Raw genomic sequence first — 15,380 nt, forward strand, 5'->3', positions numbered from 1 at the left:
CATCTGTCCCAAACAGAGATAGGGTTTCTTATTTGTAGCTTCTCTTCAACCAGAGATCAAGTTTGCCTTCCATCCTAGCAAATCTTGGGCTTTGTTTATGTCCTCTAAATTCTGTTTATAAACTAAATCATATACCCAGCAACAGTGTTGAGACAGGGACATGGTAACTACAGTAGCTATCCCCCTTCAAAAATAGAGTAATAGGAAGAAATAGCAATAATTGGTCCAGAGCAATTCTGAAATCTACCTAGGTTCATGGATATCAGGTTCTCCTACTCGAGCTGGCACAGTTCCTTGATTAGGGTCTGGTTCTGCTCTTGACTCAACCCGTCTGGGTTCTTGATTCCATCTTCTAAGATGTCTTTTCTTTTGGAGAATAAATAGCTTGTGTTTATAGCTAAGTAGCTTTCTCACCCTACATTCTGACTGTAGAAAGTTGGTAGTCTAGAGATCTCTTATCATTTTAAACTATTACTCCAATCTGATAGAACTTATTTAAAAACTTTAGGGGTTTTCTACATATCTCATTATTGTTCATTCCATTAGGCAAAATCCATATTCACAGTTCTTTTTGGGACTGGCCTCTCTCTACAATAGTGCTGTCTCATAAAAATCCAATACAAACGACAAATGTGAACCACATATGTATTTTTTTTTAATTCTAAGAGGCACCATTTAATAGTAAAAAAAGAAGGTGAAAGTAATTTTAGTAATATATTTTGTTTAACTCACTATAGTCAAAATATAATCATTACAACATCAATTATCTTATTAATAAGATATTTTACATTTTTTAATGCTAGCTTTTTGAAATCCAGTATATATTTTATGCTTATTAGAACATCTTAGTTTAGATTAGCCACATTTCAAATGCCCAGTACCTACATGTGCCTGTATTGGGCAGCCCAGCTTGATTACTCAGAGCTATTCTGGGATTAGGCTTCCGTAAATCTTAGAAGCCCTTTGTCTAGTTGAGAAGGCTTACTCAGCCTTCCTAAAGTCCTTTCAAGGTCTTAATTGAGGGTCTTACACTTCTATCCTTGATTAGTCTTTACCCAGAGACTATCTCTTCAAGAATTCTTTGCCAGCCGGACAGAATGGAAATGAGGAACAGTTTTACTTTTCAGCCCAGCAAATGCTAAACCCTCCTTCTTTCTTCTTACTTCTGCTTTCAAATTGAGTGGTTCCTGCTTTAACTCATTTCTCTCTCCTCTTGTACCTTACTGTGCAAGGGTAACATATCCATTGGTGCTTTTAGCATTCTGCCCAGAAACCTCTTTAGCCAGACCAACATATTTATTACATTTATTTCTTCACCTTACAAATTACTACAGATGACAGCTTTGCTGATGGCTTCAGCAATACGGGTTGCCCTTTTCCCAGCTTCCAAAAACAATTTCCTCACTGCCCTTCCAGCCTCTCCCCCACCATCTGGTCCCAAAGGCAATGCCACATGTTAGAAGTTTTTGTTTGGCAGCACCGTACTCACCAGTTTCTGTTTTAGTTATTGTAGAGTAACAACCCTAAAATGTAGTGACTTAAAACAACAGCTTATTGTTTCTCATGCTTCTGTGAGTTGACAGCTAGTGTAATGGCTGGTATTACCTGGGCTCATTCATGCAGTTACCTTCAGCTTGAAGATCTTGAAGACTGGGGGACGGCCTCAGCTGGGGCAGCTCTTTTCATCCTTAAGGGGAGGCTAGGCTTTCTCACATGGTGGCAATAACATTCTAGAGGTACAAGCTTTAACGTGCCAGCACTTATGAAGCCTGTACTAATGTCACATTTGCTGATTGTGCTGGCCGAAGTAAGCACACAGCCAAGGCCAGAGTCAACGTGGAAGGAAATGACACGAGCACACGGGTCTTGGGAGGCATGATTAGTTGAGGAATCACTAGCGTAAAGCATCCCATGCTCTCTCTTCCAGATACCTTATGGATTACGTGAGGTGATTTATACATAAAGCACTTAAAGTCCATAGACAGATACTGGAACTCAGTTCTAAAGTTTCTCTTACTTTATGTTTGGAGAGATCCATCCACGCCTGCTCTATTCATGGTCTAACCAGGAACAAAGAGTTGAGTGGATGGGACAGGTTATATGTCGGACATTGTGCAAAAAGCTTCAACTGTGTTATCTCATTTCATCCTCGAAGCAGTCCATTTTACAGATGAGGAAATGAGTCACAGAGAAACCAAGGCGATCCAGCAAATTAGAGGTGGAGCCAGGGCCTGAGTCCAGGCTGCCTAGCTCTGGGGCCCATGTTCATAATCATTGTCCCATGGCTGTCTATGCTCAGGGAAGGCAGAAGAGACGGGGAAAAGAAGGCCTGGCGTGCAGAAGAAAGCAGGGCAGCATGCCAGAGTCTATGTATATTCTTTTCAGGTGTTAGTCCTTTGGGTTTTCTGCACAAACGGTTCTTCTAGAACCCTTTCCTCTGGTGACCAGCTTTCTCAATCAGGGCAGATGTGTAGGGAGGTATTCTTCTCTACTGATCTCCCTTGATTCTCATATCTGAGCTAAGCTTGTTAAATTGCAAATATTCTGATGTGTTGTGAAATAATGGCCTGAACACTGGAAAGAGAGCATGCTATGTCTCAGAAGACCTCGGCAGGGCTCCTGTCATGCTGGTGGTGAACACACAGGTCCCGACAGAATATAGTCCCTCTGGTTCTGCTGCTGCCACATCAAGATTTATGATGTACGAAGGGGCCAAGTTTGTAGGGTAAGAAAAAGAAGCAGCTCACACTTACAGTCATCTTTTTAAAAATCCTCCCAAATGTTGCTGGAGTTGTCCTTTATAAAGGGTTTTGGGCAAATACACATTTTGGGAAATGGCTGGGGAAATGTTAAAGATACAAACCAAGGTAGAAGTAGCATCATGTAGTGTGTATGTCAGGAGAACAGTCTTTGAATGAAGCAAGATCCATGCTACTTGACTGGTTTTAGATTAGTTTTTGTTTACGTGAACACAGAAAGGCCTGGGTGATGAATGTGTCTTCAGGTATCAGAAGAAAAAACATGGAGGCCGTAGAAGATGCTGCGTCTACACGGACGGGTGTGAGTCACACGCACTGTAAACACCCTGAGTTGGAAGCCCATCCAGGGAGCAGTGAAGTGAGCTGTTTCTAGGTTCATTTCTACTGAAAGTGTCAACAGTTTCAGAAATGTTGGCCTAAATTAGGAGACCATTTTGATCTTTGATGTTGCAGGGATTTTTGCCATTTATACTTATAAGAAATGTGCCAGCTTCTCAGGGTGGCTGGTCATTCAGGGTGCTGGTGCTTCAGGGAGCACCTCTTTTCCTCCTTCATACTACACATCATTTCCTCAGCCCCGAAACTCTAACAATTTGGGCTGAGAGTCGTTCTATTGCTGAATAAGAGACTGGGAACGGAAATTCAGAATGTCTCGTTGCCCTATTCCCTTCTGCCTTGCTTCTTCATTTGGGGTGTTTACATCATTTTAAATAAACAGCCTTTTGGGCATTTCTAGCAGGAAATATTCTAGAGCATTAGCTGTGATTTATCTCGTGTAATTTCAGCACTTGATAGGAGCCATTTATTCCCATGTTCTGCGTTACTGGTTCCCTGACTGAGGGGACAGAATTCAGTTATATTCTCTGTGCTGCCTTTCTCTACCTCAGATTCCTGGTGTATTTAAGAAACTTTGAATTTTTTGACTTGTAGCTAATTATATCCATCTTCAGAAAGGGGAAAGTCATGCCCCCTGCAACAGTGATACTTACTATGGAGCAAATATTGCTTTAACGAAAGTATCTCCTTTCTAGTCAAGTCCTTATTATTGAAGTACTGGAGGTTTAGTTTGTTCATTCGTTGGTTGTGGTAAGGGAGGTGCCTCTGTTGTACACGCCTTCCCGACATGCCTCGAGCTGGAATGTGGGGTAGCTTTTGAAGCAGCTGGCAGGGTGGGATAGCTCCTGATCCCGCACGTCCGGCCAAAGCTCTGTTGCCAGATAGCAATAGTCACTGCTGATTTGACATCCCAGGAAAAGAGGGTTTGAAGGGAGCCAGAGAGAAACGTAGACAGGAGTAAAAGAAAAGCACAATTGCTGGTCAGGTCACAGTGAGGTTGTCCTGCTCTGGAGATGAGCTGGGTTGTCAGCTGCTGAAAAGTGGGAGCCGAGAGCTGACCCATTTCTACCCCAGCATGACTTTCAAAAGCCCTTTTCGTCTTTCTAGGTAAAGATTTATTAAGATGCTGACGAGAACAGGGCAGGCTGAAATTACCCAGATTTGTTTTATTATGTTTTTATTTAAATGTAGACAGCAGTTGTCTGTCCTTTTAATTGAGCTGTTCAAACCATAGCTGGGAAGCCAGGCAGCCAGTGGCAGGGCACCACACCCCTTGTTCTTCTTCAGGTCCTGGGGCTTAAGCCTGACTCCCGGGAGCAGGTCTCAGGTTGCAGGGCTCTGTCTTAAGGCAAACTCCAGTTATGAATCATTCCTCCGGCAGCTGACAGGGTTTCTGCATTTTGGATCTCTAGCAAGGAAGCAGAGCCCCCGACCCAGGGGCAGGGGTGGATGGTGCTTCATTGGTATGACTTGAGAGAGCTCAGAAAAGCTTTTTTTTCTCCCAAATATCTCCTACCCATTTGCCACATGACTAGGAATCATGCCCCTTTTTTAAAAAGCTTATCATTGGCACCGTAAGATAGGTAGCTTAATTTTCAAAATTTTATATGAACTGGCTACCTTAGATCCATTCTTTTTCATAACAAAGTGGGCACCTCTGAGTGAAGGGAATGGGGCTCACGGGTCAAGGACAAAGATAAGGCATGGAATACGGGGGTGCCAGGCCTGGATCTGGGTAGGGGAAGGGCTTCTGACAATCAATGTATGGATTCTGAGTGCTAATGGTTCCCCAAGTCTACAACCACAGCCACAGCCCAAATCCACATTGACAGTTTGCCTTGGATCGACCTGTCGGAAGTCTAGTGGGCACCCTAACTGTAGCATGTTCAAAATTGAATCCATCTCACTCTGAGAAACAAACTGAGGGCTTCAGAGGGGGGGGTAGGGGAATAGGATAGGCTGGTGATGGGTGGTAGGGAGGGCACGTATTGCATGGTGCACTGGGTGTTATACGCAACTAATGAATCACCGAACTTACATCAAAAACCAGGGATGTAATGTATGGTGACTAACATAATATAATAAAAAATATTTAAAAAAATTGAATCCATCTCTTCTTTTACACCCAAACACATACCTTCTGTGCTCCAGGTTTTCTTGAACGTCTCCCCTACTTCCCCACCCCATCACCAGTCCTGAAAATTCTATCCCCTGCATTTCTCTGCTCCATGTTCCCACTGCCCCTGGCTTCTTTCCAGCTCTCAGCTTCTTCACACAGACAGTTGCAACAGGCATTTAATTGGTCTTTTGACCTCTCTCTCTCTCTTTTTTAAAAAAATTTCCTCCTTTATACCACTGCCAGAATTAACTGGCTATATATAAATCTTATCACTATTCGCCCCTAAAAATCCCTCCTTTAAGTATCTGCTGTTGCCACAGAATAAAATCTGAACTCCACAGTGTGCACAGAGCCCGTCTCAGTCTGGCGTCCTGCGCAACCCTCTGTCCTCATCTCACTGGAACACAGGCCTTTGATTTCGCTGATGCTCCATCTTCTGCATTAAATAACCTTTCCCCCATTGCATCAAAACTCCTCTGTGGAGCTCTCTCTTGCTCCCCTGGGCCGCCCCCTCCTCCCCCAGAGCACCCTAGATCATGCCATTTCTGGAGAGGGGATGTTGGGTACAGTGCCTACAGATAAGTGCTCTATTAATGTTTATTGTTGAATGAGAGAGATGCTGGTGGGGAAAGAGCTGCAAGAGATGGCGGAAGTTGCCAGAGGGAGAAGAGAAAGCCCTGAACACCAAATTAATCCAGCAAATGAGATATCATTTACAACCATCAGACTGGGAAAGGTGAACAAGACTCTTCATGCCCAGCCTTGAGGGTGGAGTAGGAAAATGGACAGCTCCACTGGCTGCTGGACGGAGGGAATATTGGTGGAGACTTCCTGTAGGAACACTTTGACAGGGTGCTTCAAATCTTTTAAAGATGATGGAATTTGACCCAGCAGCTTCATTTTGAAGAATCCATCTTAAAGGAATGCTCTGACAAGGATTCAGTGATGTTTATGTGAAGATCCTTATTTCTACCAGCAATAACATAATGGCATCTGAAATGTCTATTGATTACATAAACTGCAGCACATTTTTATCCTGGATTAGTAAACAGCCATTAAAAAAGTTAACATGGATCTATACTTACTAACACGGAAGGCTAGTATGTGTGATGTACTGTGGAGTGAATAAAGGTTGGTTCTAAAAATATACGTATACTGTAATCTTGCATCAAAATACTAGCATAGAAAAATCATGAGGAATATGCACTAGCATTTCAACTGTGCCTATTCCGAGTTGGTGGTATTCTCTACCTTTTTCTATATTTTCTGAATTTTGGGGAATCTCATCAGGAATTGGTTGTATGGTGAAGTTCACGCACACACTCCCAGTAAGGTTATTCCGTTAGTAGGCAGAACAGAGAGAGCAGGACCTGGTGGGCCAGCCAGCTTACCCTCACTACCAGGTCCTGCTCCATAGTAGCCTCAGGGCATCCTGGCTGGTGGACCCTTAAGGCAACAGAAACGCAAATATGGCCCCACGTTTTCTGTTAATATCCAATTTAGCCAAGAATCCTTTTTTTTTTAAAGATTTTATTTATTTATTTATTCGACAGAGATAGAGACAGCCAGCGAGAGAGGGAACACAAGCAGGGGGAGTGGGAGAGGAAGAAGCAGGCTCCCAGCAGAGGAGCCTGATGCGGGGCTCGATCCCATAACGCCAGGATCACGCCCTGAGCTGAAGGCAGGCGCTTAACCGCTGTGCCACCCAGGCGCCCCTAGCCAAGAATCCTTTTGAGGATACTTGGAAAACACTGGGGGCTAAATCAGTTAGTGACCCTGAATGATTCATGGTCATAAACCTTTCTAAAATTCTACTACCGGGGAAAGTCATTTTTAAAAGTCTCCCCATCAGAAATCAGGTCTGGCTGTGCTAAAACCTGCAGTATTGTAATCAGGAAAGGACGCTGTATTTTGTCAAATGCTTTTTCTGCATCAATTAAGAGGATCATATGGTTCTTGACTCTTTTCTCGTTGATATGATTTATCACACTGATCGATTTGCGAATGTTGAACCACTCTTGCATCCCAGGGATGAATCCCACTTGGTCATGATGGATAATCCTTTTAATGTACTGTTGGATCCTATTAGCTAGGATCTTGTTGAGGATTTTGGCGTCCATATTCATTAGGGAAATCGGTCTGTAATTCTCCTTTTTGAGGGGTCTTGGCCTGGTTTGGGGATCAAGGTAATACTGGCCTCATAGAATGAGTTTGGTAGTTTTCCTTCTGTTTCTATTATTTGAAATAGCTTCAGGAGAATAGGTATTATTTCTTCTTTGAATGTTTGGTAGAATTCCCCGGGGAATCCGTCAGGTCCTGGACTCTTGTTTTTGGGGAGGTTTTTGATTACTGCTTCAATCTCTTCATAATTAATTCGTCTGTTTAAATAATCAGAGTGTAGGGATAGAGGGTACATTCCTCAATTTCATAAAAACCATCTATGAAAAGCCTGCAGCGAATATCATTCTCAATGGGAAAAGCTGGAAGCATTTCCCTTAAGAACGGGAACACGACAAGGATGCCCACTCTCGCCACTATTACTCAACATAGTACTAGAAGTCCTTGCAACAGCAATCAGACGACAAAAAGGGATCAAAGGTATTCAAATCGGCAAAGAAGAAGTCAAACTGTCTCTCTTTGCAGATGACATGATACTCTATATGGAAAACCCAAAAGAATCCACTCCCAAACTATTAGAAGTTATAGAGCAATTCAGTAATGTGGCGGGATACAAAATCAATGCTCAGAAATCAGTTGCATTTCTATACACGAATAACGAGACCGAAGAAAGAGAAATTAGGGAATCCATCCCATTTACAATAGCACCAAAAACCATACGTTACCTTGGAATTAACTTAACCAGAGACGTAAAGGACCTATATTCTAGAAACTATAAATCACTCTTAAAAGACATTGAGGAAGACATAAAAAGATGGAAAGATATTCCATGCTCATGGATTGGAAGAATAAACATAGTTAAAATGTCTATGCTACCCAGAGCAATCTACACTTTCAATGCTATCCCGATCAAAATACCAAGGACATTTTTCAAAGAACTGGAACAAACAGTCCTTAAATTTGTATGGAAACAGAAAAGGCCCCGAATCTCCAAGGAACTGTTGAAAAGGAAAAACAAAGCTGGGGGCATCACAATGCCGGATTACAAAGCTGTGATCACAAAGACAGCATGGTACTGGCACAAAAACAGACACATAGACCAATGGAACAGAACAGAGAACCCAGAAATGGACCCTCAGCTCTTTGGGCAACTAATCTTTGACAAAGCAGGAAAAAACATCCAGTGGAAAAAATACAGTCTCTTCAATAAATGGTGCTGGGAAAATTGGACAGCTACATGCAAAAGAGTGAAATTTGACTACTCTCTCACACCATACACAAAGATAAACTCCAAATGGATGAAAGACCTCAATGTGAGACAGGAATGCATCAAAATCCTAGAGGAGAACATAGGCTGCAACCTCTATGACATCGGGCAAAGCAAAATTTTCATGACACATCTCCAAAGGCAAGAGAAACAAAAGAAAAAATGAGCTTCTGTGACTTCATCAAGATAAAAAGCTTCTGCACAGCCAAGGAAATAGTCAAAAAAACTGAGGCAGCCCATGGAATGGGAGAATATATTTGCAAATGATACTACAGATAAAAGACTAGCATCCAAGATCTACAAAGAACTTCTCAAACTCAATACTCATGAAACAAATAATCAAATCAAAAAATGGGCAGAAGATATGAACAGACACTTTTCCAATGAAGACATACAAACGGCTAACAGACACATGAAAAAATGTTCAAAATCATTAGCCATCAGAGAAATTCAAATCAAAACCACACTGAGATAGCACCTTACGCCAGTTAGAATGGCAAAAATTGACAAGGCAGGAAACAACAAATGTTGGAGAGGATGTGGAGAAAGGGGATCCCTCTTACATTGTTGGTGGGAATGCAAGTTGGTACAGCTGCTTTGGAAAACAGTGTGGAGGTCCCTTAAAAAGTTAAAAATTGAGCTACCCTACAATCCAGCCATTGCACTACTGGGTATTTACCCCAAAGATACAGACGTAGTGAAGAGAAGGGCCATATGCACCCCAATGTTCATAGCAGCATTGTCCATAATAGCTAAATCGTGGAAGGAGCTGAGATGCCCTTCAACAGATGACTGGATTAAGAAGATGTGGTCCATATATACAATGGAACATTACTCATCCATCAAAAAGAACGATTTCACAACATTTGCAGCAACATGGACGGGACTGGAGGAGATAATGCTAAGCGAAGTGAGTCAAGTAGAGAAAGACAATTATCATATGGTTTAACTCATTTATGGAACATAAGAAGTAGAAAGATCGGTAGGAGAAGAAAGGGAAGAAGGAAGGGGGGGTAATCAGAAGGGCGAATGAACCATGAGAGACTATGGACACTGGGAAACAAACTGAGGGCTTCAGAGGGTATGGGGGGTGGGGGAATGGGATAGGCCAGTGATGGGTATTAAGGAGGGCAGGTATTGCATGGTGCACTGGGTGTTATACGCAACTAATGAATCATCGAACTTTATATCAAAAACCAGGGATGTACTGTATGGTGAGTAACATAATAAATAAAAAATTATAAAAAAATAAAATAAGACCTGCAGTAGCTGTAGAAGCTGATGACCCTCCTCTCCTTTCCCCACCAACACGTATTAGACAATAGAACTCCCACTAATTTCCAATCCAAGTAGGAATACTCCGGAGTACAGAGTACGTGTGTTTGTGGACACCACCCCCCGGGGGAGCTTAAAATTGTGGGCTGGGCATTGTTGTGGTGACCGTGCTCCATGCAGGATCTGGGGAGTGTGGCAGCGACATTTGCACGGGATCATTCCCCAGACCCACACCTCTGCTTGGGCAGACCCCTGCGCCTGACAGGAAGTTAGCGTTCGGAGACGGAGAACAGGGTTTGACTCTGCCCTCCAAGCTGCTCTGAGCACCTGGAACAGGCCTGAGCCCTGGGCCCGCAGATGGGAGCCACCACATCCTTCACTACATTGTGATTCGTCAGCCTCCATCTTGGACCCTGCAGCCAGCTTCTCCCCGCTATAGCCCCTCAGCCCTTCCTGTTGCTGTTTCAGTGCCAGCAGGCCTGGGCAGGGAGGGGACGGGCGAGCATGGCGCCTGCTCTGTGCTCTTGGGCGCGTCTCCTGCTGGGTGACCTAGGCTGGCCCTCCCCAGTGTTGCCTCCTCAGTGCTCCCTCCCTGTGGCTGCCCCAGCTCATCAATCTGGAGGCCCCAGCGGCGGCCCTGGCAGCAGTTTAGCGAGAGTCTGTCCCCAGAGCAAATTGTCTGGGAGCTCTGCCAGCTTGTGAAGAAAATCTGCTTTGTGAACAGGGGAAGAAGCCTCTTTTATACTTTCTGCTAATCACGTTATCATAAGAGAGCTCTTCGTGCTTCCTTCCTTTCCCACAAGCCCCTGCTTGTCCAGGAGCCTTGAGGAGACCAGAGGGAAAAAGTGAACAGGTGGTAAGCGATGGTCCAAACTATGAAGGAAACAGTAAAATACATGTTCTAAGAAATGGTTCCATTTCTCAAAAGGCTAAAGTATTTTAATAAACACACTTTCTCAGAACAGAATTAAAAAAATGTTTAGCCTTGACTGGAAAGTTTATTGCCGCCGATTATAAGCACTCTCCCCTCTTCACAAAACAAATAGTAGCATGAGTTATGTCTTAAAAAGCAAACTGTAATTAATGTCTCTTGCCTACAAGGTTGATTCCTCTGTGATGTTTCTAAGCTGGTTTTATTTTCCCTGCCTCGACTTGTCCTTTCACTTTTGGCCTTTCTCTCTCCTCCCATCCTCTTTCTTCTATCCTGGGCCTTTTCCTTTCTTTCCTTCCCCTCGTTCCCTTTCTGGAAAAGTGAGTAGAAGCCAAAAGCTCATGTATAACAATAAAGGAATGAGATTTTGATGTTAAATGGTATTTAAAAAGTCAAGAATAGATGAAGGACATCCTTCAAGTAATGAGTTCAGGAAGTTATGCGCTTTACATCACTGTCCACCATTCTTCACAATGTTTATACAAATCCTCACTTGGAATTGCCTTTGGGGTTGATTTATAAGGTGTGCGCACGCACACACACACTCAATTAATCTGTGTACTTTAATTTTGTCCCCTCTTGATTATGTTCCTTTTTCATTAGATTTGGCTCTAAATGACAAATTCTAAATGAAAAAAAAAAATCACCCCAGAAGGACCAAGATTTTCCATCAATAACAACACATGTATGTGTGTATATTTTAAATATGCCATGAGGACGTTCCCAACAGAGACAGTCTGGAATTATTTTGAGGAAACACAGCAGCAACGTTCAAGTCAGACATAGCACCCAAAATGGCCGTTTGGGAAGATAGTGTTCCCTTTGGGTGTATCAGCTCAGAAAAGTTGGATGGTGTTTATTTTTAATCAGCCTTGGGGCTAGGTAGAGAGGCTCCTGTGAGGGGCACGATGTGCACTAACGTTTATTGAGTGCGTTCTCTGCGATGTGCCAGGCTGTGTGCTGAACACTTCACGTGCAATATCTCATTTAATTCTCCCGACAGCCCTGTGAGGCAGCTCAGGCCTTCGGAGCGGGTAACTGGCCAGGGTCACACAGCTGGGGAGTAGCAGACTAGGATTTGGACCCATTTTTCTGACTTCAGGGCTCGTTGACTGTCACCAGCCTGAGGCAGGAAACCTGTTTCCTTTGTGCTCCTAACACATTTAGAGCATCTGAGAGGACACTGCATGGAAACATATCCGAAGCTGCTCAGCACTAAATGAGTGAGTGTTCATGCCTGTCTTTGTGTAGCTCCTTATCCTTCACTCTCAGTTTTCCCATTATATATATGTATTTTTTTTTCAGGAACTTGTTTCTCTATTTTTCTCCTAAAATATTAATAATTTCTAAAAGATTAGAATTGCTCTAGCCAGTGGCTTCCTTTGTAGATGTTTCTCACTTGCCTCATAAACACGATCTCTGTAGAAAGATTTGTCATTGGCCTACCACTAGCAACATGCATTGTTTGCTTTGTAAACCTTAGAAGAAATCTTAGTACATAAACATACTATGTCATGTCTCTACCAGTTCCACCAAATATGCCTGCAGTTGGTCTTATCCAGAAGTTGGAAATCTTTCTTTCCTTTGGGAATTATACCTCCATGGCTAACACCTGAAGGATCCATCTTTGCTGCCCTCTTTAATTTTCCCATTTTCCCATAGGCCTTTGCAGGGACAGTATTATCTCTGACCTTTCTGTGTGCATGCCCTGCTCCACACCTTCCTCCTTGCCTCTCTGCTTGGGATCCTCTGGAAGGCATAACTGGATCTTCTCTTTCTTTTGGCCTCCTCCACAAACAACAGTCCAAAGTGAGTCTGGAGAGCTGGTTGGAAAAGACTGTTAATTTAGCTGCTTTACTCACTTGCCACTCTGTCCCAAGTCCCTCCAAGAAGACCCACTACTTTTTAATCTACCTCCAGGTAGCTGTTTCCAGGTCAACATATAAATGAGAAACTGATGTTCCTCAAACAGAATAGAAGCAGAGACAGATTTTAGAATCACTGACAATATTTGGTCTCTAACTACGGGTTGTTTTTTTTTTTTTTTTAACTTATAAATCTTGGTGGTGGTTTTAGTACCAGCTTTCCAAAAAAAAAAAAAAAAAAAAAGGATTGTGACTGACTCAACTAAGATAGTATCATACAGGCCAGTGGCCATGAACTAATATGAAGAGGACAGTAATTCTGATAATATGAGTAACAGCTTTGATCATGAAAATTCTTTGTGCTTGGCTGATATATCAGGATAACACATTTTAAATTATGAGAGTATGAAATTATTAATAGGAAAGATGAATACCTTTTGTAGGTCACAGAACACATCATCTCATAAGCCATCAATGCTTATGATGGAGTGATAGAATAATGTAAGAGATTAGGGAACTCCATTATATAACCATTGCATAGGTGGAAAAATAGAAACAGTAAGAAGTTAAGTTTCTTGGGTGGGAAAAGATTGGTTAAAAGCTAGGATTAATATAATAGTTCTTCTAATTAAATAATTCAACATACATATTTTATTCTTCTCTTCTAGTAGTAGTACTTCATAGTGTATATATGCACAGGAATCATGTGATCCTTTCAATCACTTTAGTCCTTTTTAATATAGTTCTAGAAATGAAGAACACTGAGATTTGGATTTTGCCTCTATGATAAGCTCAGACACTGAAGTATAGCCATGCTATCCTTCAAGTGCCTCGTCTTTAAGGGGTTGGTATGGAGCTGGGGGTGGTGGAAAGATAATAATTAGGCATACTAAGGTGTTGTTGCAATTTAATTAATATTTATAAAGCACTTGGAGATTTTCAGATGAAAGGTGCTCATCCAAAGAACAATTATCTTATGATCTCTCCCATGTTCCTGCTCCAGGTTTTCTGGCCAAAGTGAAAGGCGTTAACCTGGAGTCTGGGAAGCTCTGCTACCAGAATTATGATGAAGAGTGTAGACATTAAGCTCATCACCCCTTGTGCAGAGTGATGGTTTATTTTGGGTTGCTGAAATGCTGCTGCAAATCACTGTGTCCCCAGGAGACAATGTCATATCATCCATCAAGCCTGCCACTGGGGAATTTTCTGTCTCAGCAACTCCTTGTCCTTAAAGCAGGCTCACGCAAGGAAGTCCCAACCTCCTCCTGATAGTTGGTGTAATATTTCATTTTTTTCAAGATGGGTAAAAAGAACTAAAGTCTTCAGGATGCAGCACAAATGGATGAATTCCAATAGCCATGGGGGTAGAGAAATTGGGAGAAAGAACAGCCTGTATGTCCCCTCTTTGGTCCCTCATTTCTGGAACCCACCTCCTTCTGGTCATGAGGCCAGAATGAAAGAAAAGCAAAGATTGGGGTTCATTGGTGAAGTGACCATAGCTGGCATTGAGAGGGCTCCTCTCTTGGCTGCCACAGTGTCTCCTGAGATTGGCCACAGCATTTTTGACCACTGAGCACCTTGAGGGCCTCCTTCCTCCCGAACACTGGCCATTGATGTGTATTGGAAAAGTGACCATTCGTGGGCACATGGGGAGGCTCTCTACCTGTACTCTCAAAATTAGGAGTGTCCAGTTCAGTTCACCTCTGACAAATGCAGTGGGTGCCGGTGCGAAGGGGATCTCAGCTAGACTTTTTCAAAGTGTCCCTACAGGACCATCTGTATCAGCATCACCTGAAGAATATCCTGATTCTGGGGGCCTGGGACTCTGCATTTTAACAAGCTCCCCACGTTTCTCTGAACTAGCACAATACCCTGACCCACTCCTTGTTGAGACCAGTCTTGGCTAAAGGTTTGGTTCCAGTAACCAGAACAGGCTGAATATTCTGATTGCCTGGAAAGAGAGGCACCATCCCCGTCAGCTGGCATATTAGGTGGCTGCTACCTCTTTTGAGAAAATGTCATGTAAATTACTCATCAGAGAATACTGAGGAACTGATTCCTTTCTTCTCAGCCCAGGTCCACAATTCTGTCACATGCTAAACACCTACTGCAAATACCCTATGCCAGGTCTTTCTCTGTAACGGCTGCTTTGGCTTTACAATGTAAAATCTGGCTGGCGAAGGCTGGGGCCAAAGTTATTACATTCCAAGAAAACTGGTACTCATTTAATCAATGTTCTCAGCTACTTTCTGAATCTGTATTTTTAAACTAAGGAGCACCTATCTATCATTAGGAGTTTTTCTAATGACCCAGAGTCAGGTCTGGGTATCAGTCAGTTAAACAATAGCTTAGTCTTTGACCTGGGCTCAGGCGTATCTGAAGTTCTATGTTATTATCACCCTTTTGTGCATCCCCTGACTTCCTCATTTATTCACATCTGGGCCCTGGCATTTCCCCAGCTGACACATCTCTCTCCTCTGTAATCTTGTTTGGAAGCAAGCAATTTAAGCATTCTCAGCCCCCATATGGAGGGAGGTTAGGGTGATGGAGCAGGAACCAACTGTGGGATACCAGGGAAGTGACACAAACTCTCCGAGACTCAGTGGCTTTATTTGTGTGCATAGAAGAATAATCTTTACCTTGCCAGGATTAAATTAGATACTGTATGTGAAGTATCCTGCCTCATACCTGGCCCACGAAAGGTGCTCAG

Source organism: Ursus maritimus, unplaced genomic scaffold (assembly GCF_017311325.1).
Source record: "Ursus maritimus isolate PB19 unplaced genomic scaffold, ASM1731132v1 scaffold_25, whole genome shotgun sequence".
NCBI classification, from domain to species: Eukaryota; Metazoa; Chordata; class Mammalia; order Carnivora; family Ursidae; genus Ursus; species Ursus maritimus.